Source organism: Lepus europaeus, chromosome 1 (assembly GCF_033115175.1).
Source record: "Lepus europaeus isolate LE1 chromosome 1, mLepTim1.pri, whole genome shotgun sequence".
Lineage (NCBI taxonomy): Eukaryota > Metazoa > Chordata > Mammalia > Lagomorpha > Leporidae > Lepus > Lepus europaeus.
This window is the reverse complement of record NC_084827.1, coordinates 152,062,184-152,074,201: the sequence shown is the minus strand read 5'-3', so window position 1 is coordinate 152,074,201 and position 12,018 is coordinate 152,062,184. Positions and strand designations below refer to the sequence as shown.

Below are 12,018 nucleotides of genomic sequence, written 5' to 3'. Positions count from 1 at the left end.
CTTTTGCATCCTTCATTCCATCTTTCACTCACAGACGTTTGGCCCTGTGCTAAGTGCCTCCGGGTGTGCTGATGAGCAAAACGGAAATAGTCCTGACCTAAGGGAATTTACCGATGAGGCTGGAGTGGAGGCAGGAAAGCAAATAAAACAGATAAATAAAGGTGTAATTATAAACTGAGAAGATGGCGGAGAAGGCTACTATCATGGAGAATAAGACGAGAAACTGCGAGAAGGGTCTGTACAGCCAGACCAGTGTATCCCTGTGAATGTGGTGGGGTCCACGGTGGGGTAGGAGACCTTCCCTCCAAACCACCCCTTCCCAACCCGCTGGTTGCAATAGAGAAAACTGACTCCAAACTTGAAACGGGAGACAACCTCCATGTTCTAGCAGTCCTACTTCCAGAAAGAACCTGTCCCTGAGCAACTCTCTCAGATAGGGGCACTCCTAGGGAATTGGCCCGGTCTTAACACATTCCAGGTGTAATTTTTCGGATGCAAACTCCATTTTGGCGTTGGGAGGGGCGGTAAGAGACTGCGGCACGCGCCGTTGCTTTCACTAGGTGAGGGATAAAAGACTGTAGAAGCATTCGAAGCCCTCGGGAGGCCTGCCGGGTGCGGTCAGGCTCTGCCTGGCCCCTCAATCCCTGGGGTCGCAAAGACGCGTTCTCACCGCCTGGAACCTTGTGTGCCTGGGTCTGGCTGCCGGCCTGCCCGGGGGAAGCATTTGAGAGTGGGACCGCGAGAAGCCGCTTGTAAACAGAGAGCGGGGCCGGGATGGTCAGCGGACCGGCGTGCTGTCAGCGCGAGGCCGGCCCGCTTGCCCACGCCGAGCTCCGGCCGGGAGTAGCCTGCGGGCCTCGCAGGTGAAGGGGCCGAGCCGCCGGGTGAGCATCTGCGGGCTGCGGTCCGCCGGGCCGGCCCGTGGGGGAGGGGAGCGGGTGGGGATGACAGCGTTGTGATACCCGAGGAGCTTTCTGGGCTGGCGGTGATGGTGCTGTTTCTTCCAGGCGCGGGGGGCTGCACTGCCCTGCCGCGGGAAATGGGTGAGGAGGGGAGGTGACAGGATGCATCGCCTGCTTATTTTTGTGAATCAAGTGTATAATGCGAGTGGAAAGTAGTTGAAATGGGCGATCCTGTTCTGTGTGTTGTTAGCACCTCAGCAGAGCTTTTAGCCTGCATGAAGCCGGGTTCCCCAGAGAAACAACGAGTCTTCTTTCTGTCGACTCTGCCCATGTTTGATGTATAGTAAATGACATCACGTGACTGATGACAGGGATGGTTTGGTGGAAGGATTATCAAGCAGAAACATCAAACTGAGGAAACCCCAGACCCCCTCCCCGCCTCTTTAATTTAGTCCTGAGATGCAGAGTTGGATGACAGAATGGGACTGGTCTGGGTATATAATTGCAGTGCAAAACAAATTTTAATTTGCCAGGAAACAAATTAAGCCATGCTGTTGTAAACTTATTTGAAAGGGTTTTTTTTCTCCTTTTTTTTCTTCCCTGGAAAGAGAAACTCCTGATTTATTTATATTTTAATTCAATGATCAAGGAGATTATGATTTGCATTTTTAAGGTATTATATTATAAATGGCTCACGTAAATTATACTTGGTGTACCTAGAGTAAAATATTAGGCAGTTCTTAGTATGTTCATTTCAAGAAAATACCATAACAAAAATTGGGCTGTCTATACAGTCTCTAAAAGGTCAGTGGACATGTGTATAACTTTCAGCTAGGAGACAGATATCAGGTTAAATTGCGAAGTGTTTTAAAATTGTGCATATTAAAGATACAGTGTTAATGCCTGATGAGTTTGTCTTTACAATGAATATTTATTATGATATCATGATTCATAGCAAGAACTATAAAGCCAGATTACTTCAGTTTGAATTTCTGTTTGGCCAAGGCCTATTGTGTAACCTTGGGCAGTTTACTTAGCCTGTCTGTTTCCTGATCTGTGGAATGGGAAGAATAACTGTACTGACATAATTAGGAAAACTAAATGTGTAATATTTTTAAAGTGCTGAGAACAGTGTGTAGCATTACCATATACATGTTTATAAGTAAATTGATGAAATACAAAAGATGCCAATGTGAAAAGTAGAATGGTGATTACTAAGGACTGGGCAAGGGAGGGATTGTTTAATGGGTATAGTTTCAGTTGTGTAGGTTGAAGAGTTCAGGAGTTTGGCTGTGCAACAATGTGAACCTACTTAATTGAATTGCATACTTAGAAATGATGACTATGGGGCCAGTGCTGTGGCATAGCGGATAGAGCTGCTGCCTGTAGTGTTGGCGTCCCACAAGGGTGCCTGTTCAAGTTCGAGTCTCAGCTGCCGTACTTCCAATCCAGTTCCCTGCTAACGTGCCTGGGAAAGCACCAGGGGATGGCCCAAGTACTTGGGTCCCTGTACCCATAAGGGGACCTGGAAGAAGATCCTGGCTCCTGGCTCCTGACTTTGGTCTGGCCCAGCCCTGGCCATTGCGGCCATTTTGGGGGTGAACTAGTGGATGAATGATCTCTCTTTCTCTCTCTCTCTGTTTGCCTTTCTGCAACTCTGCCTTTCAAATAAAGAAATCTTTTTTTAAAAAAAACAATAAGGATGGTAAATTTTATATTACGTGTGTTTTGCCACAAACATTTAAAATATCATTGTTAGTAAAGTAATATATTCAAAATCTTTAGCAGCACACAATAACCCCATCTACAGTTTCTTTTACCATTGTGAAATCACAGCTTCTGCAAGTCATCAGTAAGACTATTTATTCAGAAGATTCACATCATTGAGATTTTTTTTTAATTTTAAGATTTAGTAATTGTTAACATTTTGCCATATTCATTTCCTATGTAGATGTATAATATACACATATACTGATTTTCTTGAAAATAGGACTGTTAATATCACAAAGAGTGGGGTTCATGACAATGATCATAAAGTGGGGAAAGAAGGATATATTGTCATGTACATGGTGTAAGTCAGTGAAGCAATATTTAAAACTATACCAAATAACATGGAATCTGCACAATTTTTTTTAAAAAAAGATTTATTTATTTGAAAGGCAGGGTGACAGAGGGAGAGACAGATAGAAAAAATATCTTTTTTTTTTAAAGATTTTATTTATTTATTTGAGAGGTAGAGTTACAGACAGTGAGAAGGAGAGACAGAGAGAAAGGTCTTCCTTCTGTTGGTTTAGTCTCCAGATGGCTGCAATGGCTGGAGCTGTGCCGATCCGAAGCCAGGAGCCAGGTACTTCTTCCTGGTCTCCCATGTGGGTGTAGGGACCCAAGGACTTGGGCCATCTTCTACTACTTTCCCAGGCCACAGCAGAGAGCTGGATTGGAAGAGGAGTAGCCAGGACTAGAACTCGCACCCATGTGGGATGCTGGTGCTGCAGGTGGAGGATTAACCCACTGCGCCACAGAGCCAGCTCCAGAAAAAGATCTTCTATCATCTGATTCATTCCCCAGATGGCTGCAACAGCTGAGTCCAGCTGAATCCAGGAGCCAGGAACTCCATCCTGGTCTCCCATATGGGTGGCGGGGGCCCAAGACTCGAACCATTTTCCTTTACTTTCCTAGGCATGTTACCAGGGAGTGGGATTGGAAGTGGAGCAGCCATGTCTTGAACTGGTGCTCCGATATGGGATGCTGGTGTCTCAGGAGGCAGTTTAACTTGCTATACCACCATGCTGGCCCTACCACACAGTTTTAACTCTACATATATCAGCTTGCACAAATAAGAGGAAAACATGTGATATTTGTCTTTCTGGGTCTGATTTATTTTACTTAGCATAATGATTTCCAGTTCCAACCATTTTGTTATAGATGTCAGGATGTCATTCTTTTTATAGCTGAGTAATATTCCATCATGTATATATACTACATTTTCTTTACCAGTCATCAGTTGATGGGCATATAGGTTAATTCCATATTTTTGCTATTGTGAATTTGGCTGCTAAAAACATGGGAGTGCAGGTATCTCTTTCATATGCTGATTTAATTTCCTTTGGATAAATTCCCAGAAGTGGGACCATTGCATCATATGGTAGATCCATTTTTAGTTTTTTGAGGCATTTTTTTAAAGATTTATTTTATTTATTTGAAAGAGTTACAGAGAGAGGTAGAGACAGAGAGAGGTCTTCCATCTGATGGTTCACTCCCCAAATGACCACAATGGCCGGAGCTGCACTGATCCGAAGCCAGGAGCCAAGAACTTCCTCTGGGTCTCCCACGTGGGTGCAGGGGCCCAAGGACTTAGGCCATCCTCTACTGCTTTCCTAGGCCATAGCAGAGAGCTGGATCGGAAGAGGAGCAGCCAGGACTAGAACCGGCGCCCACATGGGATGCCGGTGCTTCAGGCCAGGGCTTTAACCCGCTGCATACTGTTTTCCATACTGGTTATACTAAGTTGCACTCCCAAGAGCAGTATATTAAGGTACCCTTTTCTTCACAACCTCACCATAATTTATTATGTTTTGATTTTGAATAAAAACCTTGTAACTGGATTGAGGTGCTACTTCATTGTGGTTTTTATTAGAGTTTCTCAGATGTCTAGTGATAAAGCATTTTTTCATGTATCTATGGGGCCATTTGTGTTTCTTCCTTTGAAAAATACCTATTCATATCCTTTGCTCACTTCCTAGGTGGATTGTTTGCTATGTTGTTGAGTTTCTTGAGCTCTTTATATATTCTGGATATTCATCCTTTATCAAATGCATAGGTTGTGAATATTTTCTCTCATGCTGTCAGTTTTTTCTTTGCTTTGTTAATTATTTCCTTTGCTGTGCAGAAACTTCTTAGCTTTATATAATCCCATTTGTCTATTTTATCTTTTATTGTCCCTGTTTTGGGGGTCTTACCCAAAAAGTCTTTGTCTAGGCTAATGTCTTGCAGTGTTTCCTGTATGTTTTCTTCTAGTAGTTTGATAGCTTCAGGTCTTAAGTTTAGATGCTTGATCCATTGTGAGTTGATTTTTGTAGAGGGTGTAAGGTAGGGGTCTTGTTTCAAACTTGTGGAAATCCAGTTTTCCCTTACCATTTGTTGGAGAGACTGTCCTTTCTTCAGGGAATGTTTTTAGCATGCTTGTCAAAGATGGCTTGGTTGTAGAAGCATGGATTTATTTGTGAAGTTTCGATTCTTTCCCATTGGTCTACTTGTCTTTTATGCCAATACCATGGTGTTTTGATTATAATAGCCCTGTAGTGTGTCTTGAAATCTGGCATTGTGATCAGACCATTGAGATTTATCATACAAAGCCAAATAAATAATAAATCAACACCTGAGACTCTGGGCAGGCAGAAATCTACAGTGTTTGCCGAGATTGCTTTCCTAATCCATGGAAGCAGTGTGTGTGATAAGATATCACTCCCTTGATTATGTTCTGTTACATCACATAGTTGAATTTAAGATGGGGAGATCTGACTGGGCCTAATCTCATCACAGGTACCCAGAAAAATGGACAGTTTTCTTTGGGAAGTCAGAGAGATTTGAAGCGTGAGAAGGATTTGACATGTTGTTGCTGCTTTAAAGATGAAGGTGGACACTTGTGAAGGAGTTTAGATGCTTTTGAGGAATGCTGGAGACCTGGAGCAGTTGCAGGTGGCCTCTGGCTGACAACTAGCACATGAGTAAAAAGCCTCAATAATGCTCCTGTATTTTGGCTCACTACTTCTACTTCTAGGAATCTATCTAAAGGCACTTATGAGAAACATTTTAAAAGTTAATGTTCAAAAATGCTCAATGTAATGTTGTTGAAAAAAGTCAAGTATTGGGTATGACATACTAAGCAAGAATTTTCTACCACTGGTAGCCTTTTGACTAAGAAACTGGTCTGGTTTCTTGGTTTCATTTACAAGTAAAAAAAAAAAAAGTAAAAAAAAAGTCAAGTATTGGCAATAACCTAAATTCCCAACAGCAGGGGAATAGTTGAATTATTGTATCATCAAAAAGAGGGCATTGCCGCATAATGGGTTAAGTGGCCACCTGCAGTGCTGGCACCTCATATGGGTGCTGGTTCTAGTCCAGCAGCTCCACTTCTGATCCGGCTCCCTGCTAATGGGCCTGAGAAAGCAGTGGAAGATGGTCTGAGTCCTTGGTCCCCTTCCACCCGTGTAGGAGACCGGAAGAAGCTCCTGGCTCCTGGCTTTGTACCAGCCCAGCTATGGCCATTGTGGCCCTTTGGGGAATAAGCCAGTGGATGGAAGATATCTCTCTCTTTGTCTCTTTCTCTCTGTCCCTCCCTTCCAAGTAAATAAAAAGTAAGGTGTTAGTGCAGATATTTAAAGGGGTATTTATGAAGAAGATTAATAGTCTGGAAGAATATTAACAGTTATTGTTAAGTGGAGGCAACACATATGTTACAGAACTGTGTCTACTGTATGCTTTCAACTATGCTTTCTTAAAAAATGTGTACACAGGGAAAATGCTTAAAGGGTCAAAATGGGGCAGTGCTTTTTTCCCATTGGAGAATGAATAAGTGTTACTTAATTTGCCTTTTGTTATTTTCTGTAGTTTCAAAATGCTGATCAATGAACTTGTACTTTTTTATGGTCACTAAAGTCAATAGACATTATTATAAAAACTGTCTACATTGTGGAGAATACAGTGAATTCAAGGCTTTCATAATGGAGATAATACAATTCCATAAATTAAATGTATGCAGAAATTGATTTAAAAATAATATGAGAAAACAAATATTAGTGGAAAGATTAACAATAAAATTGAATAACATTTCTCAGTAGGGTCGTCAGTGAAAGCTTCACACTGGAAGGATCATTGAATATCAGAAGCAATGGAAAAGGAAGGAACAAAGTTGGATTTTCATTAAAAGATCTTGTTTTTCTCATACCTTAATGGATTTAAGATTTGGTTCATAGACTTCACTGCAGTTATACAAGTGAAAAACAAAGAACTGTGAAGAATATATAACTGTTCTTCCCCTCCTCCCAAAAAAAGAAAGAGAAAAAAAAAGGAAGACCCTTGCATGTTATGAGAAGGAAACCCAAGTGAACCTAGGCCAGTAACATCTGCATTAAAAAATATTCAAAGCTGCAGTTTGTTGAATATTTATCAGAGATGTGGGATGCTCTATTGCATTTCACTCTAGTGAGTAACCTTTGTGTAAGATTTAAAGTCAAGTCAAGAGGTAGGCAGGTAGATGGATACTAACTTTAATTATTAATTTTAGAAGTCCTGATCTTGATGGGTACTTGCATAAGGTTAGACGATTTGAGCAGATTTTTTAGGATTCCTCTGTCTCTAGACAGTTTTTAGGAACACCAGGCTACTGCTGTTCCTGCTTTAATTCTCCTATGGGTTTGTTTTTCTTGGTTTTAGAATGAATTTGGTATTTTCTTCATTAGGAGTTGAACTATTTTCTGTCTTCTAGTACAAGCCAAATAATTCAGAGAACTCAGTAATGAGTAAGAATATGATAAAAATGGCCACTAGCAATAAAGCCCATGCTTTATTTCATGGGATACTATGGATCATACCAGAAACTAAAGAAACTTACTTGGGTCCTTGCCCACTCATGTGGGAGATCTGGATAAAGTTCCACTTCTGGTTTTGGCCTGGCCCAGCCCTGGGTGTTACCAGCACTTGGGGAGTGAGCCAGCGGACGGAAGATTGACATTCTCTCTCTCTCTCACTCACTCTTTGTCTCTTGCTTTATCTTCCAACTAAATGAAAAGAAATAAATACACTTTAAAAATATAACTTACGTAATTTACTATCATGCTGATAATAGGATAAAACCTTTGTTTGGTCCACAAGTGTAATTAATCTTTTTTTTTTTTAATTTTTTTGACAGGCAGAGTGGACAGTGAGAGAGAGACACACAGAGAAAGGTCTTCCTTTTTGCCATTGGTTCACCCTCCAATGGCCGCTGTGGCCAGCGCATCGTGCTGATCCGAAGCCAGGAGCCAGGTGCTTCTCCTGGTCTCCCATGCGGGTGCAGGGCCCAAGCACTTGGGCCATCCTCCACTGCACTCCCGGGCCACAGCAGAGAGCTGGCCTGGAAGAGGGGCAACTGGGATAGAATCCGGCACCCCGACCGGGACTAGAACCCGGTGTGCCGGCACCGCAAGGTGGAGGATTAGCCTGTTAAGCCACAGCGCCGGCCGTGTAATTAATCTTGTTGGCAGTGTAACTGATGAGTAAAACCAAAGTAAACATAATAGAGCCATTGCAATGAGATGTCAGGCTTTCTATTTTCATTAATGTTTTGTTTATTTTTCATGCACACATTAATAGCCGATTTGAGTTATATGTTTCAAATTGGACTACCCAATTATGTGCCACACTTATGAGTACAGTAGAGGTTTATTTGTCTGATTATCCTGATTAGTGTAACCAGTTTGTAACAAAGCAAAGTTGTCCTGTTCTTCATTATCCAGTTTACTTGTAGATACTTATCTAATTGGAAAATTGTTAAATACTTACTTTATAGATGTGGTTATAAATGTTGATTTTCAGTCATAGAACGAGGAACATGTCCTATAGGTTAGAAAACATCAGAATTGTAACCAACAGTTTTCAGGTTCCAGGAAACTAGATAAATGATCTCCTTCCTTTTTTTTTTTTTTTTTTTTAAGACATATATTTGAAAGGCAAAGTAGTGACAGGGAGATTGGGAGATCTTCTAGCCACTTCCCAAATGATCACAACAGTTAGGGCGGGGCCAGGCCAAAGTCAAGAGCCAGAAACTCCATCTAGGTCTCCCAGATGGGCGGCAGGAACTCTAATATTTGAGCCCCATCATCTGTTGTCTTCCAGGTGCTTTAGCTGGAAGTTGGATCAGAAGTGGAGTAGCTGGCACTTGAACAAACTCAGTTGTGGGATGCAGGGCTTCTCAGGTGACCGCTTAAACTTGATGCACCACAACATCTTGCCCCTCCCACAGGTTCTTGATCCATTTCTAATAGCATTTTAATTTTTCCAAAACAGGGTTCATTGAGTTGTTGATTCGTCAAGTAAGAATTAAGCACTTTTTGTATATTAAGCAAGATAGGCACAGTTCTTGCCTTCATGAAGCTTCTAATTTAGTAGGGGCAAACAGAGTAGTAAACAGGCCCCTTTAAAATAGCATGAAAATTATTACAATGGAGGAAATCACAGTGCTGTGGAGTGAATAACAACATCATTCAGAATTAGAGGTAGGGGGTGGAGGAGAGTGATTCCTCAGCAAAGACCTGAAAGCTGAATTAGAATTGATTAGCTGGGATGGAATGGGGCTGAGGAGGGGAGGACATAGAGGGGACCATGGTGGTGAAGGGGATGAGGGTGATAGTGGTAGAAAAAAGTGTTCCAGGCAGAGGAAACAAAGTGGTTGAGAAAGCATATGTCTGGGAAATTCTGGTTTCTGCAGATTCTTTATGGTCAGAGGTAGAGTAGGATTGGGGTGGGGAGAGTGGGGGATGATAGAGGTGGAGAGTGAGATTCAGGAAATAAACCCAGGAGGGTAAGTGGCCTTGAGCTCCTTCATTCAGATGGTGTCAAGGAGTGTATTTTTTATTCAGAAAGTGATACTGTTTTAATTTTAGAAAGCCCACTTTGGTTGCAGTGTGGGATTGGAGGAGGGCAAGGCTGAAAGGCAGAAGACTGGATGGCGTTGCCTAAACTCAGGCTGTGGAAGTGGAGAGAAATGGATAGATATGGCACATGTTGTAGAGGCCAGATTTGTAGGACTTGCTGATATGGAGTGATTGTGGGCGAGGGAGGCAGAAGGGCCAAGGATGATGTGCGTTTTTTGGGGTTGAATGATGACGTTCTTCACCTATGGAGGGTGCTGGGGGGAGGGGAGGTCTGAGGGTAAGGTGAGTGACTTTTGTGCACATTAGGAGCAAATTAGGGGTGACTGAATGTTTTTCATTCTCGAGCTCAGCAGAGGAACCTTTGGAATCTGTTCCTCATCTGCCACATGGATTGTAACTGAACCCACAGGAATGAAGATGATCCTTCAGGGGGAGGGTGGAAGACGAACCGGGTAACAGGATTATGGGGAAAATAGAAGAATATTCACATTTTGGATTCAAGGCAAAGAAGGGCAGCCTGTACAGGGGAGTGAGAGGCGTATTCAGGAAGGAAGGAGCAATTCTGGAAGAGACTGTGTTGGAGGATTCATGAGGATGTGGAGTGTTCAGCAGGTCAGATACTGCTGCGTGATTGTTCAGTTGCCTGGGTGCAAAGTCTCCTGAGTTTAACAGCAAGGACACTGTTGGTGCTCCTTGTCTGTGAGGTTTCATCTGGAGCAGAATCAGACTGCTTCTTGAGGGGGAAATGAACGGGTGGTGAGAAATGGTATCAGAAAGTATAATGAACAGATTTCTTGAAGAAACTTAGCAGAGCTAGAGAGGAGAAAGCAAAGTTTCTTAGCTGTAGAATAACTTGAGAGGCAAAAGAGGACTTTATTTTTTCTTCTTTGGGATTCTCTTTGAATGATCAAGCAGTGCTTGCACCCCTGAATCTGTCCATTCCAAGGCCGCCAGAAAGGCTGAGGCACAGTGACATCTGCTGCCTTGAACAACTCAAGAGGAAACCTTGATTAAAACTTTATCTCAGAGCTTCTGAAACTGATTGCTGTCATGACTCTCTTCACCAGTAAGTTAGTTTATAATGGAAAAAGATCAAAGAAAATGTGGTGGCCTTTTCCTGGGAACTATACAGGCAATTATGGGCATCCTCTACCCTGCTTAGGCGTTCATAAAGCACTACATTACGGTATTTTATTTGTGCCCCAGAACAACATTTGAAGGTGAGATAGGTTTCTTCACTTGCCCTAAATCTGACAAAGTAATTGAAATGTAAGTTTAAGTGGCTTGCCCAGAATTGCACTTCTGGTAGTATGGTGTGTGAAGATTGAGACATGAGTCTTCTAATGTCAGGTCACATGGTCCAAAAGTGGTTACCCTTCACAGAGATGTTAGATATGGTGTCTGTATTTCCATTGTGTTGGTAATACAAAACATGAGCAGGTAATCTTTCAGTAGGTTTAAGAAATTTTGTTTTGTTTGAATCCCATATACATTGATATTTGCCCCCCCCCCCAAAAAAAAAAACAACCAGTAAAGTTGGTTTTAGAAGGAGGCAATTTATTTAAGCATGCCTTGATGCCTTGATGGCTAACATATATTTGAATTATCTCTAGTAACATTCAGTTTTAAATATTTTTTTAATTCTTTTAGCAGAAACACTTGTTTGCAGGTTCTTTTAAGCAAACATTTTTATAAGTGTTTCTGTTTGTTGGCTAAATGAAAAATTATGTCGTAGAGAACATTAGTAAAAGGTTTGGTCAATTAGAACTATGTAAACATTTGCAAAAGTGCTTGTTTGGCTGAAATGAAGTCACTGTTATTATGCCCCTGCAAACATTCCAAGTAATGTATCCAAGATCATTTAGAGAATGACTTTTGACTGTTCAGAGACCTCTCATGTGCCATTTCCTTAGAAAACTTACAATGACACAGAAGTACTAAAGAGGTGGGTTTTTTGATAAATTAAGTATAAAGATGATAATTAGCATTTAATTCTTTGGGTCATGAGAGTAACAAAGATTTAAAAATAAATTCAAGGGGTGGGCATTATGGTGCAGTGGGTTAAGTACTGCTTGGGATGCCTGTAGCCCATATCTAAGAACCTGGTTCAAGTCCCAGCTCTTCCACTTCCAATCCAGCTTCTTGCTAATGCACCTGGAAGGCAGGAGATCATGGTCCAAGTACTTGGGTCATGTGAGAGACCCAGATTGAGTTCCTGGCCCATGGTTTTGCAGCTATTTGTGGGAATGAAGCAGAAGATGGAAGCTCTCTCCATCTGTCACTCTATCTTTCAAATAAGTAAATTTAAAAACTTTAAAAAACAAAAAAACAGCAAACACTGGAGACAGGCATTGTGGTACAGCAGATTAAGCCACTCTTTGGGACTCCCACATCCCGTGTTGGATGGAGTACCTGTCTTCACTTCCAATCCAGCTTTTTGCTGATGCATCTGGGAGGCAGCAGATGATATCCCAAGTACTCTC

The 12,018-nt window shown here is 41.9% G+C and overlaps 1 protein-coding gene across 6 annotated transcripts in view; it reads left to right on the top strand.

Moving 5' to 3' along the window:
• Positions 1-782: 782 nt before the first annotated feature.
• The window catches only part of PLEKHM3 (pleckstrin homology domain containing M3), a 278,205-nt gene continuing 266,969 nt past the window's right edge, over positions 783-12,018 (top strand). For all 6 annotated transcript variants that reach the window (XM_062190562.1, XM_062190525.1, XM_062190553.1 and 3 more), the window contains exon 1: positions 783-884. The gene's annotated coding sequence lies outside the window, so the exon portion shown is untranslated. The remainder of the gene's footprint in view (positions 885-12,018) is intronic.